This window comes from Arachis hypogaea, chromosome 3 (assembly GCF_003086295.3).
Source record: "Arachis hypogaea cultivar Tifrunner chromosome 3, arahy.Tifrunner.gnm2.J5K5, whole genome shotgun sequence".
NCBI lineage: Eukaryota > Viridiplantae > Streptophyta > Magnoliopsida > Fabales > Fabaceae > Arachis > Arachis hypogaea.
In genome coordinates, this window is record NC_092038.1 from 87,308,395 (window position 1) to 87,326,829 (window position 18,435).

The 18,435-nt window shown below is 38.4% G+C and overlaps 1 non-coding gene across 1 annotated transcript; it reads right to left on the minus strand.

The window, feature by feature from the left end:
- Positions 1–15,925: 15,925 nt before the first annotated feature.
- LOC112793232 (small nucleolar RNA R71) lies at positions 15,926–16,033 on the minus strand. The gene has a single exon (XR_003197935.1). It is a non-coding gene; the product is annotated as a small nucleolar RNA R71 (small nucleolar RNA).
- Positions 16,034–18,435: the final 2,402 nt, after the last annotated feature.

Below are 18,435 nucleotides of genomic sequence, written 5' to 3' on the forward strand. Positions count from 1 at the left end.
GCTCAGCTTTTGAGGAGGAAAGAATTTATCCAAGAAAGCAGTGACCAGCTTATCCCAGGAGTCCAGGCTATCCTTAGGTTGTGAATCCAACCATATTCTAGCTCTGTCTCTTACAGCAAAAGGGAAAAGCATGAGTCTGTAGACTTCAGGATCAACTCCATTCGTCTTTACAGTCTCACAGATCTGCAAGAACTCAGTTAAAAACTGATAAGGATCTTCAGATGGAAGTCCATAAAACTTGCAGTTTTGTTGCATTAAGGCAACTAGTTGAGGCTTAAGCTCAAAATTATTGGCTCCAATGGCAGGAATGGAGATGCTTCTTCCATCAAATTTGGATGTTGGCTTTGTGAAGTCACCAAGCATTCTCCTTGCATTATTATTATTTTCGGCTGCCATCTCCTTCTCTTGTTCGAAAATTTCTGAAAGGTTACCTTTAGAATAATTTAATTTAGCTTCTCTTAATTTCCTCTTCAGAGTCCTTTCAGGTTCTGGATCAATTTCAACAAGAGTGCCTTTTTCCCTGTTCGTGCTTATATGAAAGAGAAGAAAACAAGAAAAGGAAGAGGAATCCTCTATGTCACAGTATAGAGATTCCTTTATGTTAGTAGAAGAAGAAGGGGGTAGAAGAATGAAGAAGGATGGATTCGGATTTTTGGATGAAGAGAGGTGAAGAGAAGTGTTAGTAATTAAATAATAGAATAAGAAAAGAGAGGGAGAAATTCGAAATTAATTTTGAAAAAAAGGGGTTAGTAATTTTCGAACAAAAAATATAAGGTATAATTAAAATTAAAATTTAAAACAAAAAGAATTTTTGAAAAGGAGATGAGATATTTTCAAAAATTAGAGAGGGAAAAGTAGTTAGGTGGTTTTGAAAAAAAAAAAGATAAGAAACAAACAGAAAGTTGATTAGTTAGTTGAAAAAGATATTAAAATCAAAATTGAAAAGATAAGAAGATAGGAGGTTAGATAAGATATTTTGAAATCAAATTTTGAAAAAAGATAAAGTTTTTGAAAAAGATAAGATAAAAGATAAAAAGATCTATTTTTTTTTTAAAATGACTTAACTAACAAGAAATTACAAGATAAGATTCTAGAACTTAAAGATTGAACCTTTCTTAACAAGAAAGTAACAAACTTCAAATTTTTGAACCAATCACATTAATTGTTACCTAATTTTCGAAAATTAGGTGTAAAAGATAAGAAAAAGAGTTTTGAAAAAAATAATTTTTAAAAATTTCGAAAATAAGAAAAAAAAATGGAAAAGATATGATTTTTTAAAAAAAAGATTTTGAAAAGATAAGATTTTTTAAAATTGAAATTTTGACTTGACTTGTAAGAAACAACTAATTTTAAAAATTTTTGACCAAGTCAACCCAAAATTTCGAAAATTTGGAGGAAAATAAGGAAAAGATATTTTTTTGATTTTTGAATTTTTAATTATGAGAGAGAAAAACAACAAAAATACTCAATGCATAAAATTTTTAGATCAAAACAATGAATGCATGCAAGAATGCTATGAATGTCAAGATGAACACCATGAACACTTTGAAGATCATGATGAACATCAAGAACATAATTTTGAAAAATTTTTGATGCAAAGAAAACATGCAAGACACCAAACTTAGAAACCTTTAATGCATGGACTTTAACAAACAAAAAATGCATATGAAAAACAACAAACAACACAAAACAAGAAAACATCAAGATCTAACAAGAGGACTTATCAAGAACAACTTGAAGATCATGAAGAACACTATGAATGCATGGGATTTTCGAAAAATGCAAGAAAAATTTTTAAAAGCATGCACTTGACACCAAACTTAAAAGTTGACTCAAGACTCAAACAAGAAACACAAAATATTTTTGGTTTTTATGATTTTCTAGTTTTTTTTTTTATTTTTATTGATTTTTTTCGAAAATATTTTTGGAGAAAACGAAAAAGAAAAGAAAAATTTTGAAAAAGATTTTTGAAAAGAAAATTACCTAATCTGAGCAACAAGATGAACCGTCAGTTGTCCATACTCGAACAATCCCCGGCAACGGCGCCAAAAACTTGGTGGGCGAAATTGTGATCCATATTCTTTGTACTTGTATGAAATTTAATAATTGGCTCTATTTGAAGTCACAAATCCGTTCAACTAACCAGCAAGTGTACTGGGTCGTCCAAGTAATAAACCTTACGTGAGTAAGGGTCGATCCCACAGAGATTGTTGGTATGAAGCAAGCTATGGTCACCTTGTAAATCTCAGTTAGGCAGATTAAAATTGGTTTATGGATTTTCAAATAGTTAATAATAAATAGAAAATAAAAAGGGATAGAAATACTTATGTAAATCAATAGTGGAAATTTCAGATAGGTGTATGGAGGTGTTGTGCTCCTCTTGAAACTCTACTTCACTACTCACTCTTTCTTCAATCCTTCTTACTCCTTTCCATGGCAAGCTGTATGTAGGGCATCACCATCATCAATGACTACTTTCAATCCTCTCGGGAAAATGGTCCTATGCGCTGTCACTGCATGGCTAATCGTCTGGAGGCATCACCATTGGTTGATGGCTACATCCCATCCTCTCAGTGAAAATGGTCCAAATGCTCTGTCACAGCACGGCTAATCATCTGTCGGTTCTCAATCAGGTTGGAGTAGAATCCATTGATTCTTTTGCGTTTGTCACTAACGCCTAGCCTTCAGGAGTTTGAAGCTCGTCACAGTCATTCAATACCGGAATCCTACTCGGAATACCACAGACAGGGTTAGACTTTCTAGATTCCCAGGATCCTACTCGGAATACCACAGACAAGGTTAGACTTTCCGGATCCCCATGAATGCCGCCATCTATCTAGCTTATACCACGAAGATTCTGTTGGGGAATCTAAGAGATATGCGCCCGGCCTAAAGTAGAACGGAAGTGGTTGTCAGTCACGCGCGTTCATAGGTGAGAATGATGATGAGTGTCACGGATCATCACATTCATCAAGTTGAAGTGCAACGTATATCTTGGAATAAGAATAAGAGAGAAGTGAATGAAAAGTAATAGTAATTGTATTGAAACTTGAGGTACAGCGGAGCTCCACACCCTTAATCTATGGTGTGCAGAAACTCCACCGTTGAAAATACATAAGTAAAAGGTTCAGGCATGGCCGAATGGCCAGCCCCCTGAGTGATCAAGAGACCGAATGATCAAAGACTACAAAGTCCAAAGATTAAACTGTCAAAAGATGTCTAATACAATAGTAACTTATCCTATTTATACTAGACTAGCTACTAGGGTTTACATGAGTAAGTAATTGATGCTTAAATCCACTTCCGGGGCCCACTTGGTGTATGCTTGGGCTGAGCTTGATCTATCCACGAGCTGAGGCTTTTCTTGGAGTTGAACTCCAAGTTATGACATGTTTTGGGCATTCAACTCCGGATCATGACGTTTTTCTGGCGTTTAACTCCAGACAGCAGCATGTACTTGGCGTTCAACGCCAAGTTACGTCGTCAATTTCCAAATAAAGTATAGACTATTATATATTTCTGGAAAGCTCTGGATGTCTACTTTCCAATGCCATTGAGAGCGCGCCATTTGGATTTCTGTAGCTCCAGAAAATCCATTTCGAATGCAGGGAGGTCAGATTCCAATAGCATCAGCAGTCCTTTTGTCAGCCTTTTTCAGAGTTTTGCTCAAGTCCCTCAATTTCAGCCAGAAATTACCTGAAATCATAGAAAAACACACAAACTCATAGTAAAGTCCAGAAATGTGAATTTAACATAAAAACTAATGAAAACATCCCTAAAAGTAGCTTGAACTTACTAAAAACTACCTAAAAACAATGCCAAAAAGCGTATAAATTATCCGCTCATCAAAACACCTATAATCCTTCATGGAGAAATCATCCAAATCTCTCATGGAAGGATCAACAGAGACCCCAACAAGGTTTCAACAACAATAATGGTGGAAGAAACAGGTTTAGCAATGGCAAGCCTTCTCCATCATCTTCTCAGCAACAGACAGAGAATTCTAAGCAGAGCCACTCTAACTTAGCAACCATGGTCTCTGATCTAATCAAAACCACTCAAAGTTTCATGAATGAAACAAGGTCCTCCATTAAAACCTTGGAGGCACAAGTGGGTTAGCTGAGTAAGAAAGTTACTGAACTCCCTCCTAGCACTCCCCCGAACAATACAGAAGAGAATCCAAAAGGAGAGTGTAAGGCCATCAACATGGCCAAATTTGGAGAGGAGGAAGAGGCAATGATCGCCACTGAGGAAGACCTCAATGGACGTCCACTGGCCTCCAATGAGTTACCCAATGAGGAATCATGGGAATCTGAGGCTCACACTGAGACCATAGAGATTCCATTGGATTTACTTCTGCCATTCATGAGCTCTAATGAGTATTCTTCCTCTGAAGAGGACAAAGATGTCACTGAAGAGCAAGTTGCTAAGTACCTTGGAGCAATCATGAAGCTAAATGACAAGTTATTTGGTAATGAGACTTGGGAGGATGAACCCCTTTTGCTCACCAAAGAACTGGATGACTTGACTAGGCAGAGATTACCTCAAAAGAGACAGGACCCTGGAAAGTTCTCAATACCTTGTACAGTAGGCACCATGACCTTCAAGAAGGCTCTGTGTGACCTAGGGTCAAGCATAAACCTCATGCCTCTCTATGTAATGGAGAAGCTAGGGATCTTTGAGGTACAAGCTGCAAGAATCTCACTAGAGATGGCAGACAATTCAAGAAAACAAGCTTATGGACTTGTAGAGGATGTTCTGGTAAAGATTGAAGACCATTACATCCCTGCTGATTTCATAGTCCTGGAGACTAGGAAGTGCATGGATGAATCCATCATCCTTGGCAGACCCTTCCTAGCCACAGCAAAGGCTGTGATTGATGTTGACAAAGGAGAATTGATCATTCAGGTGAATGAAGAATCCTTTATGTTTAAAGCTCAAGGATATCCCTCTGTAACCATGGAGAGGAAGCATGAAGAGCTTCTCTCAAAACAGAGTCAAACAGAGCCCCCACAGTCAAACTCTAAGTTTGGTGTTGGGAGGCCACAACCAAATTCTAAGTTTGGTGTTAAACCCCCACATTCAAACTCCAAGTTTGGTGTTGGGAGGTTCCAACATTGCTCTGAACATCTGTGAGGCTCCATGAGAGCCCACTGTCAAGCTACTGACATTAAAGAAGCACTTGTTGGGAGGCAACCCAATGTTAAATTTATCTATTTTCCATTGTTATTTTATGTTTTCTATAGGTTGATGATCATGGGAAGTCACAAAATCAATTGAAAAAGCAAAAATAGAATGAAAAATAGAAAGAAAAACAGCACACTCTGGAGGAAAATCTGCTGGCGTTTAAACGCCAGTGAAGATAGCAAAATGGGCATTTAACGCCCAGTCTGGCACCATTCTGGGTGTTTAACGCCAGAAAAGGGCACCAGACTGGCGTTTAACGCCAGGAATGGGCAAGAAGCTGGCATTAAACGCTAGAAATGGGCACCAACCCGGCGTTTAACGCTAGGATTGGCAGAAGGAGCATTTTTGCTCGCCACTTGGTGTAGGGATGAATTATCCTTGATACCTCAGGATCTGTGGACCCCACAGGATCCCCACCTACCCCACCACCCTCTCTCTTCTTCACCTATTCACTAATCACCTCAACACCTCTTCCCCAAAAACCCCTCACCTATCAAATCCCACCATTCTCTTCACCACTCACATCCATCCTTCATAAAACCCCACCTACCTCACCATCCAAATTCAAACCACTTTTCCTCCCAAACCCACCCATAATGGCTGAACCCTACCCCCCCTCTCCACCCCTATATAAACCCTTCTTCACTCCTTCATTTTCACACAACCTAAACACTACTTCTCCCCCTTGGCCGAACCACAAAGCCCCATCCATCTCTTCTTTTTCTTCTTCTTCTACTATCTTCTTTCTTCTTTTGCTCGAGGACGAGCAAACCTTCTAAGTTTGGTGTGGCATAAGCATTGCTTTTTGTTTTTCCATAACCATTTATGGCATCTAAGGCCGGAGAAACCTCTAGAAAGAGGAAAGGGAAGGCAAAAGCTTCCACCTCCGAGTCATAGGAGATGGAGAGATTCATCTCAAGGGTGCATCAAGACCACTTCTATGAAGTTGTGGCCATGAAGAAGGTGATCCCCGAGGTCCCTTTCAAACTCAAAAAGAGTGAATATCCGGAGATCCGACATGAGATCCGAAGAAGAGGTTGGGAAGTTCTTACCAACCCCATTCAATAAGTCAGAATCTTAATGGTTCAAGAGTTCTATGCCAATGCATGGATCACCAAGAACCATGATCAAAGTGTGAACTCGGACCCAAAGAATTGGCTTACAATGGTTCGGGGGAAATGCTTAGATTTTAGTCCAGAAAATGCAAGGTTGGCATTCAACTTGCCCATGATGCAAGGAGATGAACATCCTTACACTAGAAGGGTCAACTTTGATCAAAGGTTGGACCAAGTCCTCATAGACATTTGTGAAGAGGGCGCTCAATGGAAGAGAGATTCAAGAGGGAAGCTGGTTCAACTGAGAAGGCATGACCTCAAGCCCGTGGCTAGGGGATGGTTGGAGTTTATCCAATGCTCAATCATTCCCACTAGCAACCGGTCCGAAGTTACTATAGACCGGGCTATCATGATTCATAGCATCATGATTGGAGAGGAAGTAGAAGTTCATGAGGTTATATCCCAAGAACTTTATAAGGTGGCGGACAAGTCCTCTACCTTGGCAAGGTTAGCCTTCCCTCAACTCATTTGTCACATATCTAATTCAGTTGGAAATAACATAGAGGGAGACATCCTCATTGATGAGGACAAGCCCATCACTAAGAAAAGGATGGAGTAAACAAGAGATCCCACTCATCATGAAATCCCTGAGATGCCTCAAGGGATGCACTTTCCTCCACAAAACTATTGGGAGCAAATCAACACCTCCCTAGGAGAATTGAGTTCCAACATGGGACAACTAATGGTGGAGCACCAAGAACATTCCATCCTCCTCCATGAAATTAAAGAAGATCAAAAAATCATGAGAGAGGAGCAACAAAGGCAAGGAAGAGACATTGAGGAGCTCAAGCACTCCATAAGATCTTCAAGAGGAAGAACAAGCCGCCATCACTAAAGTGGACCCGTTCTTTAACTTCCTTGTTCTTTATTTTCCTATTTTTCGAACTTTTATGCTTATGTTTGTCTATGTTTGTGTCTTATGATCATTAGTGTCTTAGTGTCTATGCCTTAAAGTTATGAATGTCCTATGAATCCATCACCTTTCTTAAATGAAAAATGTTCTTAATTGAAAAAGAGAAGAATTGCATGAATTTTGAATTTTATAACAGATTAATTATTTTGATGTGGTGGCAATACTTTGACTTCTGAATGTATGCTTGAACAGTGCATATGTCTTTTGAATTTGTTGTTCATGAATGTTGGCTCTTGAAAGAATGATGAAAATGGAGACATGTTACTGAGGATCTGAAAAATCATAAAAATGATTCTTGAAACAAGAAAAAGCAGTGAATTCAAAAAAAAAAGAGAGAGTATATGCGAAAAAAAGAAAAAAAAAGAGAAAGCAAGCAGAAAAAGCCAATAGCCCTTTAAACCAAAAAGGCAAGGGTAAAAATAAAGTCGTGATCCAAGGCAAAAAGAGTGTGCTTAAGAACCCTGGACACCTCTAATTGGGGACTCTAGCAAAGCTGAGTCACAATCTGAAAAGGTTCACCCAGTTATGTGTCTGTGGCATGTATGTATCTGGTGGTAATACTGGAAGACAGAGTGCTCTGGGCCACGGCCAAGACTCATAAAGTAGCGGTGTTCAAGAATCATCATACTTAACTAGGAGAATCAATAACACTATCTGGATTCTGAGTTCTTATAGAAGCCAATCATTCTGAATTTCAAAGCAAAGAGTGAGATGCCAAAACTGTTCAGAGGAAAAAAGCTAAAAGCCCTGCTCATCTAATTAATACTGATCTTCATAGATGCTTTTGGAATTCATTGCATATTCTCTTCGTTTTATCTTATTTGATTTTCAGTTGCTTGGGGACAAGCAACAATTTAAGTTTGGTGTTGTGATGAGCGGATAATTTATACGCTTTTTGGCAGTGTTTTTAGTATGTTTTAGTTAGTTTTTATTATATTTTTATTAGTTTTTATTTAAAATTCACTTTTCTGGAATTTACTATGAGTTTGTGTGTTTTTCTGTGATTTCAGGTATTTCTAGCTGAAATTGAGGGACCTGAGCAAAAATCTGATTCAGAGGTTAAAAAGGACTACAGATGCTGTTGGATTCTGATCTCCCATGCACTCGAAGTGGATTTTCTGGAGCTACAGAAGCCCAATTGGCACGATCTCAATTGCGTTAGAAGGTAGACATCCTTGGCTTTCCAGAAATGTATAATAGTTTATACTTTCCCTGAGATTTGATGGCCCAAACCAGCGTTCTAAATCAGCTCAAGAATTCTGGCGTTTAACGCCGGAACTGGCACAAGAACGGGAGTTAAACGCCCATACTGGCACAAAAGCTGGCGTTTAACTCCAAGAAAAGTCTCTACACATGAAAGCTTCAATGCTCAGCCCAAGCACACACCAAGTGGGCCCAGAAGTGGATTTTTATGTCATTTACTCATTTTTGTAAACCCTAAGCTACTAGTTCTCTACAAATAGGAACTTTTGCTATTGTATTAGACATCTTTTGATCACTTTTGATCTTAGGATCATCTTTGGATGTCTAGTTCTTAGATTATGGGAGGCTGGCCATTCGGCCATGCCTAGACCTTGTTCTATGTATTTTCAACGGTGGAGTTTATACACACCATAGATTAAGGTGTGGAGCTCTGCTGTACCTCAAGTATTAATGCAATTACTATTGTTCTTCTATTCAATTCAGCTTATTCTTGTTCCAAGATATTCATTCGCACTCAAGAACTTGATGAATGTGATGATTATGTGACGCTCATCATCATTCTCACTTATGAACGCGTCCTGACAACCACTTTCGTTATACAAGCAAACAAGGCTTGAATGTTTATCTCCTGGATTCCTTAATCAGAATCTTTGTGGTATAAGTTAGAATTGATGGAGGCATTCTTGAGAATCCACAAGGTCTAAACCTTGTCTGTGGTATTCTGAGTAGGATTCAATGATTGAATGACTGTGACGGGCTTCAAACTCGCGATTGTGGGGCGTTAGTGACAGACGCAAAAGAATCACTTGATTCTATTCCGACATGATCGAGAACTGACAGATGAATAGCCGTGCTGTGACAGAGCGCGTTGAACATTTTCACTGAGAGGACAGGACTGTAGCCATTGACAAAGGTGATGCTCAACATACAGCTTGCCATGGAAAGGAGTAAGAAGGATTGGATGAAGACAATAGGAAAGCAGAGAGACGGAAGGGACAAAGCATCTCCATACGCTTATCTGAAATTCTCACCAATGAATTACATAAGTATCTCTATCCTTATTTTATGTTTTATTTATCTTTTAATCATTAATCCTCCATAACCATTTGAATCCGCCTGACTGAGATTTAGAAGATGACCATTGCTTGCTTCATACCAACAATCTCCGTGGGATCGACCCTTACTCGCGTAAGGTTTATTACTTGGACGACCCAGTGCACTTGCTGGTTAGTTGTGCGAAGTTGTGATAAAGAGTTGAGATTGCAATTGAGCGTACCATGTTGATGGCGCCATTGATGATCACAATTTCGTGCACCACACAGGTGCGTGTGCGTACGCACAAGGAACTCTCTCTTTTTTTTCAAAGGATCGTGTGTACGTGCACACACGGGTCCATGCACACGTACAAGGGCAATAAGGGGTAGGGGTGCATGCGCACAGGGTATGCAAACGCTCCCACCAGAGGGGCTATAAATTTGTGTACGGACGCACACATCTGTGCGGCCGCACAAGTCAGAGAAAATAGAGCAGCATGCACGCACAAGCTGTGCTGGTGCTGCGACCAAAGGGCATGTTAAGGAGTGTGTGGACGCACAAGATTATACGGCCTTACAGGTGGCAAAAAATGCAGTTTTGTGCGCACGCACAGATGCCCTGTTTCACAAAAATTTTTCTTTTCAAAACTAAGGTTCCAACCCTTAGTGCATCAACATATCAACCCAAAAACATTCAAAGCATCCCAAATCAACCTACTAAACTCAAAACTGAACAAATCCTAAGCTAGCCAAAATAAACAAAAATGCAATTAAACTAAGACTATAAACAAAGAAAAAGGGTGCGAAAGATGTTACCATGGTGGGGGTGTCTCCCACCTAACACTTTGGTTTATAGTTCTTAAGTTGGATTTGGTGAGGAGACTCATGCTGGGGTGGCTTGTGTTTCCATTCCTCCTTGAATCTCCATCCAAGCTTGGTCTTCAAAGGTCCTCCGGGATCCCATATTCTAGGCTTCCGGTCACCTTCTTGTGGATTTCTATACTCCAAGCCGGATGAACAAGTCCTCAATCGACTCTTGTAGTAATCGAACATTGCCCGCAAATCACCCAATTGTGCTTCACACCATGCTTGAGCTCCAACTCTTGAAATGATTTTCATGAAGAGCCTTAGACTCTTTTTACAACCCACACTCCTTTCTCCACCATGTACCAACCCAAGAAGGACCTTGAGTTGGTAGTCTGTTTCCAAGATAGCATATTGGTGGGGCCAATGAAGCTTATAGGTGAAATTACCACCCACTTAATATGCTCTTGGTTATCCATTCCTTCCTTACCAACTTCCTCTTCCTCCTCTTCCCCGTCACTCACATCAAAACAAGGAGGTTGTGAGAAATCTACCTCCATGTTTCTCTCAAACTCACTGAGGAGAGGCTCAATAGGGTCATTGAGGGGATTGATCAATAAGGACAAAAAATCATCAATGATGGAATCCTCATCTTGATCAATCTCTCTCAACTCCTCCTTTATCTCCTCCGGTTCACACACTTCCCTTTTCTCCTCTAGTTGCATTTTAAGCTCTAACCCTTCTTCTTTCCCTTGTGGCTCCATGCTCTCCTCTTCACTACAGGACTTAGTTGATCCCTCACATTCCTCAAGGGGAATACCTTGATCAGATGAGCGTAGGAGGATTAAGCAGGTTACGCTTTGGCTATGGTAGCCATGACTTACCCTTGAGTTCTTCGGAATCCTTCTTGCTCTTGGATAAAGGCTTGAAGGTCTTGATGGTATTGGGTCAAGGTTGGGAAGGCTTCACATTGGGTTGAAAGAGAAGGTTCATAATTTGGGAGAAAGGTTATATATATGGGAGGTGAGTCATGTTGGTAAGGGTTTAGAGGTGGTATGTAAGAAGGTGTATAGTGGTAATGGTGTGGTGTTTGAAAATGTGGTGATTGAGGATTATGTTGGGGGTATGAGTCATAGGTATATGGTGGTGGAGGGGTATAGTCATAGTGAAATCCACCGTATCCTTGGGTTGGGTATGCATATTGGGGAGGGTTTGGCTCATTAGAGTATAGAGGAGGTTGCTCCCTACAAAACTGATTTTTCCATCCCATGATGCAATCCAAAGTTAAAGTTATCAAGCCCTACAAAATTATCACTACCAAACTCCAAACCAAAAGGGTGATAACTCATAGAAAAAATAGAAAATAAAAATAAAAGACATCAAATAACAAAAGAGATAAAATCCTAATTAATAGCAAAAACAAGCAAACAACCCAAAAAGTATCTATTCACACTATGGACATATTTACAACAACCAAAATATAGCACTCATGATGCTAGCTCCCCGGCAACGGAGCCAAAAACTTGATGCAAGCAAAACCGTCGGTTAAGAATTCCTTCTCAGTAAAGGAGAGATAACTTCGTTGCAAGTATATCTCTCAACCAAAAAGTAATGCCCGATCAAAGTTTAAAATTTCTAAATAACCGAGAGTAATCAAAGCTCGGGTCATCTTCCCTAGGAACTAATGCCAACAAGTGCACAATTTTGGTTGCAAGAACAAAGGTGTTTTTGATGAGCGGATAATTTATACGCTTTTTGGCATTGTTTTTATGTAGTTTTTTGTATGTTTTATTCACTTTTTAGTATATTTTTATTAGTTTTTAAGAAAAATTCACATTTCTAGACTTTACTATGATTTTGTGTGTTTTTCTATGATTTCAGGTATTTTCTGGCTGAAAGTGAGGGACCTGAGCAAAAATCAGATTCAGAGGCTGAAAAAGGACTGCTGATGTTGTTAGATTCTGACCTTCCTGCACTCGAAATGGATCTTTTGGAGCTACAGAAGTCCAAATGGCATGCTCTCAACTGCTTTGGAAAGTAGACATCAAGGGCTTTCCTGCAATATATAATAGTCTATACTTTGCCCGAGTTTAGATGACGCAAACTGGCGTTCAATGCCAGCTTTCTGCCCTATTCTGTCGTTAAACTACAGAAACAAGTTGCAAGCTAGAGTCAAACGCCAGAAACAAGTTACAAACTGGTGTTTAACTCCAAAGAAGACTTCTATACGTGAAAGCTTTAATGCTCAACCCAAGCACACACCAAGTGGGCCCGGAAGTGGATTTTTGCATCATTTACTTATTTCTGTAACCCTAGTAACTAGTTTAGTATAAATAGAACATTTTACTATTGTACTAGGGTCTTTTTCCCTATTTTTGAATTCATATGCCAGTTAGGGAGGCTGGCCATTCGGCCATGCCTAGACCTTGTTCTTTTGTATTTTCAACGGTGGAGTTTCTACACACCATAGATTAAGGTGTGGAGCTCTACTGTTCCTCGAGCATTAATGCAAAGTACTATTGTTCTTCTATTCAATTCATGCTTATTCTTATTCTAAGATATTCATTCACACACAAGAACATGATGAATGTGATGATTATGTGACACTCATCACCATTCTCACTTATGAATGCGTGATTGACAACCACTTCCGTTCTACATGAAAACAAGCTTGAATGTATGTCTCTTGGGTTTCTAATAAACAATTCACATCGACTTGCCTCTAACAATGGGGCATATGAATCCGAGATTAGAATATTTGTGGTATAAGCTAGAATCAATTGGCAACATTCTTGAGATCCGGAAAGTCTAAACCTTGTCTGTGGTATTCCGAGTAGGATCTGGGATAGGATGACTGTGACGAGCTTCAAATTCGTGACTGTAGGGCGTGGTGACAGACGCAAAAGGATAGTAAATCCTATTCCTACGCGTTCGAGAACCAACATCTGATTAGCCATACAATATCTGTGCATGATATTTTTCATCCGAGACGAGAAATCCGACAGTTGATTAGCCGTACAGAAACCGTAGAGGACCATTTTCACTGAGAGAACGGGAAGTAGCCATTGACAACGGTGACACCCAACATACAGCTTGCCATAGAAAGGAGTATGAAGGATTGGATGAAGGCAGTAGGAAAGCAGAGATTCAGAAGGAACAACGCATCTCCAAACACTTATCTGAAATTCCCACCAATGAATTACATAAGTATCTCTATCTTTACTTTATGTTTATTTATCTTTTAATTATCAAAACTCTATAACCATTTGAATCCGCTTGACTGAGATTTACAAGATGACCATAGCTTGCTTCAAGCCGACAATTTCTGTGGGATCGACCCTTACTCACGTAAGGTTTATTACTTGGACGACCCAGTGCACTTGCTGGTTAGTTGTGCGAAGTTGTGAAAAAGAGTTGAGATTACAATTGTGCGTACCAAGTTGTTGGCGCCATTGAGATCACAATTTCGTGCACCAAGTTTTTGGCGCCGTTGCCGGGGATTGTTCGAGTTTGGACAACTGATGGTTCATCTTGTTGCTTAGATTTGGTAATTTTCTTCTTATTTTATTTCCGAAAAGTTTTCAAAAATCTTTCAAAAAATTTTTTCTTCTTTTTCGTTTTTCTAAAAAAACATTTTCGAAAAATTACAAAAAAAATTATAAAATCATAAAATATAAAATATTGTGTTTCTTGTTTGAGTCTAGAGTCAATTTTTAAGTTTGGTGTCAATTGCATGTTTTTAATTTTCTAAAAATTTTTGAAAAATTCATGCATGTGTTCTTCATGATCTTCAAGTTGTTCTTAATGTGTCTCCTTGTTTGATCTTCATATTTTCTTGTTTTGTGTCTTTTGTTGTTTTTCATTTGCATTTTTGAATTCATAGTGTCTAAACATGAAAAATTTCAAAGTTTGGTGTCTTGCATATTTTTCTTTTCTTGAAAATTTTTCAAAAATAAGTTCTTGGTGTTCATCATGATCTTCAAAGTGTTCTTGGTGTTCATCTTGACATTCAAAGTGTTCTTGCATGCATTATGTGTTTTGATCTTAATTTTTCATGTCTTGCGTGGATCTTGCTATTTACTAAAAAAAAGAGAAAAACACAAAAATGATATCTTTTTTTTTCTATTTCCTCATTAAATTCAAAAAATCAAAAAAATATTTTTTCCTTATTTTACTCATAATTTTTGAAATCTTTGGGTTGACTTAGTAAAAATTTTTTAAAATAAGTTGTTTCTTGTTAGTCAAGTCAAGATTTCAATTTCAAAAATTTATCTTTTTCAAAATCTTTTTCAAAAAAATCAAATCTTTTTCATCTTTTCTTTCATATTTTTCAAAAATTTTAAAAATTCTTTTTCAAAATCTTTTTCTTAATTTCATTTCAAATTTTCAAAAACTTTACTAACAATTAATGTGATTGATTCAAAACTTTCAAGGTTGTTACTTTCTTGTTAAGAAAGGTTCAACCTTTAAATTCTAGAATCATATCTTTTAGTTTCTTGTTAGTCAAGTCATTAACTTTAATTTTCAAAATGAAATCTTTCTAAATTTCTTTTTCAAATCTTTTTCAAAATAAATTTTAATCATATCTTTTCAATCATATCTTTTCAAACATATCTTTTTCAAATCATATCTTTTTCAAAATCAATTTCAAAATCTTTTCTAACTTCTTATCTTTTCAAAATTGATTTTCAAATCTTTTTCAACTAACTAATCAACTTTTTGTTTGTCTTACTATTTCTTATCTTTTTCAAAACCACCTAACTACTTTTCTCTTTTTAATTTTCAAAAATCATTAACTTCTTTTTCAAAATTATTTTTAATTATTTTAAATTTTAATTTTATTTTACCTCTTCTTTTAATTTTTTAATTTTAACTAATAATTAAAATACAAACAAAAATATTTTTCTTTTCTCTTTATTAAAATTTGAATTTTCTTTTCTCTCTTATCTCTTTCTATTTATTTATTCATTTACTAACACTTCTTTTCATCTTAAAATTTGAACCCTATATTCCTCTCTGTGTTCGAATTTTTCTCTTCTCCTTCTTCTATTCTTCTTCTCTTATACTCACATAAATGACTCTCTATATTGTGACATAGAGGATTCCTCTTCCTTTTCTGTTCTCTTCTTTTTCATATGAGCAGGAACAAGGAAAAAGGCATTCTTGTTGAAGCTGATTCTGAACCTAAAAGGACCTTGAAGAGGAAGCTAAGAGCAGCTAAAGCACAGTACTCTGAAGAGGACCTCACTGTGATTTTCTTATAGGAAAAGGATAGGGCAGCTGAACCCAACAACAACGCAAGGAAGATGCTTGGTGACTTTACTGCACCAAATTCCAACTTCCATGGAAGAAGCATCTCAATCCCTGCCATTAGAGCAAACAATTTTGAGCTAAAGCCTTAATTAGTTTCTCTGATACAACAGAATTGCAAGTTTTATGGACTTCCATCAAAAGATCCTTTTCAGTTCTTAACTGAATTCTTGCAGATCTATGTTATTATTAAGACCAATAGAGTTGATCCCGATGTCTATAAACTTATGCTTTTCCCTTTTGCTGTAAGAGACAGAGCTAGAACATTGTTGGACTCTCGGCCTAGAGATTGCCTGAACTCTTGGGATAAGCTGGTCACGGCTTTCTTAGCCAAATTCTTTCCTTCTCAAAAGCTGAACAAGCTTAGAGTGGAGGTTCAAACCTTCAGATAGAAAGAAGGTGAATCCCTCTATGAAGCTTGGGAAAGATACAAGCAACTGACCAAAAAGTGTCCTTCTGACATGCTTTTAGAATGGACCATCCTGGATATATTCTATGATGGTCTGTCTGAATTGTCTAAGATGTCATTGGACCATTCTGCAGGTGGATCTATTCACCTGAAGAAAATGCCTGCAGAAGCTCAGGAACTCATTGAAATGGTTGCAAATAACCAATTCATGTACACCTCAGAGAGGAATCCTGTGAATAATGGGACGCCTCAAAAGAAGGGAGTTCTTGAAATTGATGCTCTGAATGCCATATTGGCTCAGAACAAAATGTTGACTCAGCAAGTCAATATGATTTCTTAGAGTCTGAATGGATTGAAAAATGCATCCAACAGTACTAAAGAAGCATCTTCTGAAGAAGAAGCTTATGATCCTGAGAAGCCTGCAATGGCAGAGGTGAATTGTATGGCTAAAGCCTATGGAAACACCTATAATCCCTCATGAAGAAATCATCCAAATTTCTCATAGAAGGATCAACAAAAGCCTTAACAAGGCTTTAATAATGGTGGAAAAAACAGGTTTAGCAATAGCAAGCCTTTTCCATCATCCTCTCAGCAACAGACAGAGAATTCTGAGCAAAACCCCTCTAGCTTAGCAAAGATAGTCTCTGATCTATCTAAGGCCACTCTAAGTTTCATGAGTGAAACAAGATCCTCCATTAGAAATTTGGAGGCACAAGTGGGCCAGCTGAGTAAAAGAGTCACTGAAACTCCTCCTAGTACTCTCCCAAGCAATACAGAAGAGAATCCAAAAAGAGAGTGCAAGGCCATAACCTTACTTGGTGTGGCCGAACCTAGAGAGGAGGAGGAGGACGTGAATCCCAGTGAGGAAGACCTCATGGGACGTCCTCTGGACAAAAAGGAGTTCCTAATTGAGGAACCTAAGGAATCTGAGGCTCCTCTAGAGACCATAGAGATTCCATTGAACCTACTTCTGCCATTCATGAGCTCTGATAAGTATTCCTCCTCTGAAGAGGATGAAGATATTACTGAAGAGCAAGTTGCTAAGTATCTTGGAGCAATCATGAAGCTGAATGCCATGTTATTTGGTAATGAGACTTGGGTGGATGAACCCCCCTTGCTCACCAATGAACTGAATGACTTGGTTAGGCAAACATTACCTCAAAAGAAACAGGATCCTGGTAAATTCTTAATTCCCTGTACCATAGGCACCATGACCTTTGAGAAGGCTCTGTGTGACCTGGGGTCAGGTATAAACTTAATGCCACTCTCTGTCATGGAGAAACTAGGAAACTTTGAGGTACAGGCTGCCAAATTCTCATTAGAGATGGCAGACAAATCCATGAAAAAGGCTTATGCACAGGTAGAGGACATGCTAGTGAAGGTCAAAGGCCTTTACATCTCTACTGATTTCGTAATCCTAGACACTGGAAAGGATGAGGATGAATCCATTATCCTTGGAAGACCCTTCCTAGCCACAGCAAAAGCTGTGAGTGATATGTGCAGAGGAGAGTTGATCCTTCAATTGAATGAGGACTACCTTGTGTTTAAAACTCAAGGATCTCCCTCTGTAACCATGGAAATGAAGCAAGAAAAGCTTCTCTCAATGCAGAGTCAAACAAAGCCCCCACAGTCAAACTCTAAGTTTGGTGTTGGGAGGCCACAACCAAACTCTAAGTTTGGTGTTGAACCCTCACATTCAAACTCTAAGTTTGGTGTTGGGAGGTCCCAACCATGCTCTAATTATCTGTGAAGCTCCATGAGAGCCCACTGTCAAGCTATTGACATTAAAGAAACGCTTGTTGGGAGGCAACCCAATTTATATTTATCTATGTTATTTTATGTTTTTTTAGGTTGATGATCATATGGAGTCACAAAAACAACTATAAAAATAAAAGCAAATTCAAAAACAGCATTAAAAATAGCACACCCTGGAGGATAAGCTTACTCGCGTTTAAACGCCAGTAAGGGTAGCAGAATGGGCATTTAACGCCCAGTTTGGCACCATTCTGGATGTTAAACGCCAGAAAGAAGCACCAGACTGGCGTTAAACGCTAGAGAGAAGCAATAAACTGGCGTTAAATGCCAGAAACAAGTTGCAGCTTGGCGTTTGCATGCCTAAAAGGAGCAGGGATGAGAAATCCTTGACCCCTCAAAATATGTGGATCCCACATGAACCCACCTACCCCACCTCTCTCTCTCCCCCTCAAATATCTCTATAACACTCCACCCAAAACACCACTCACCAATTAAATCCTATCCTCTTCCCTCTATTCTCTTCACCAATCACCTCTATATCTCTTCCCCAAAACCCCACCTACCGCACTTTCAAATTCAAACACTTTTCCCTCCCAAACCCACACAATTCCATTCGGCCACTCTCCCTCCATCTCCTCCAGTTTTATCTTCTTCCCCTTCTTTGTTTCTTCTTTTGCCCGAGGACGAGCAAACCTTTTATGTTTG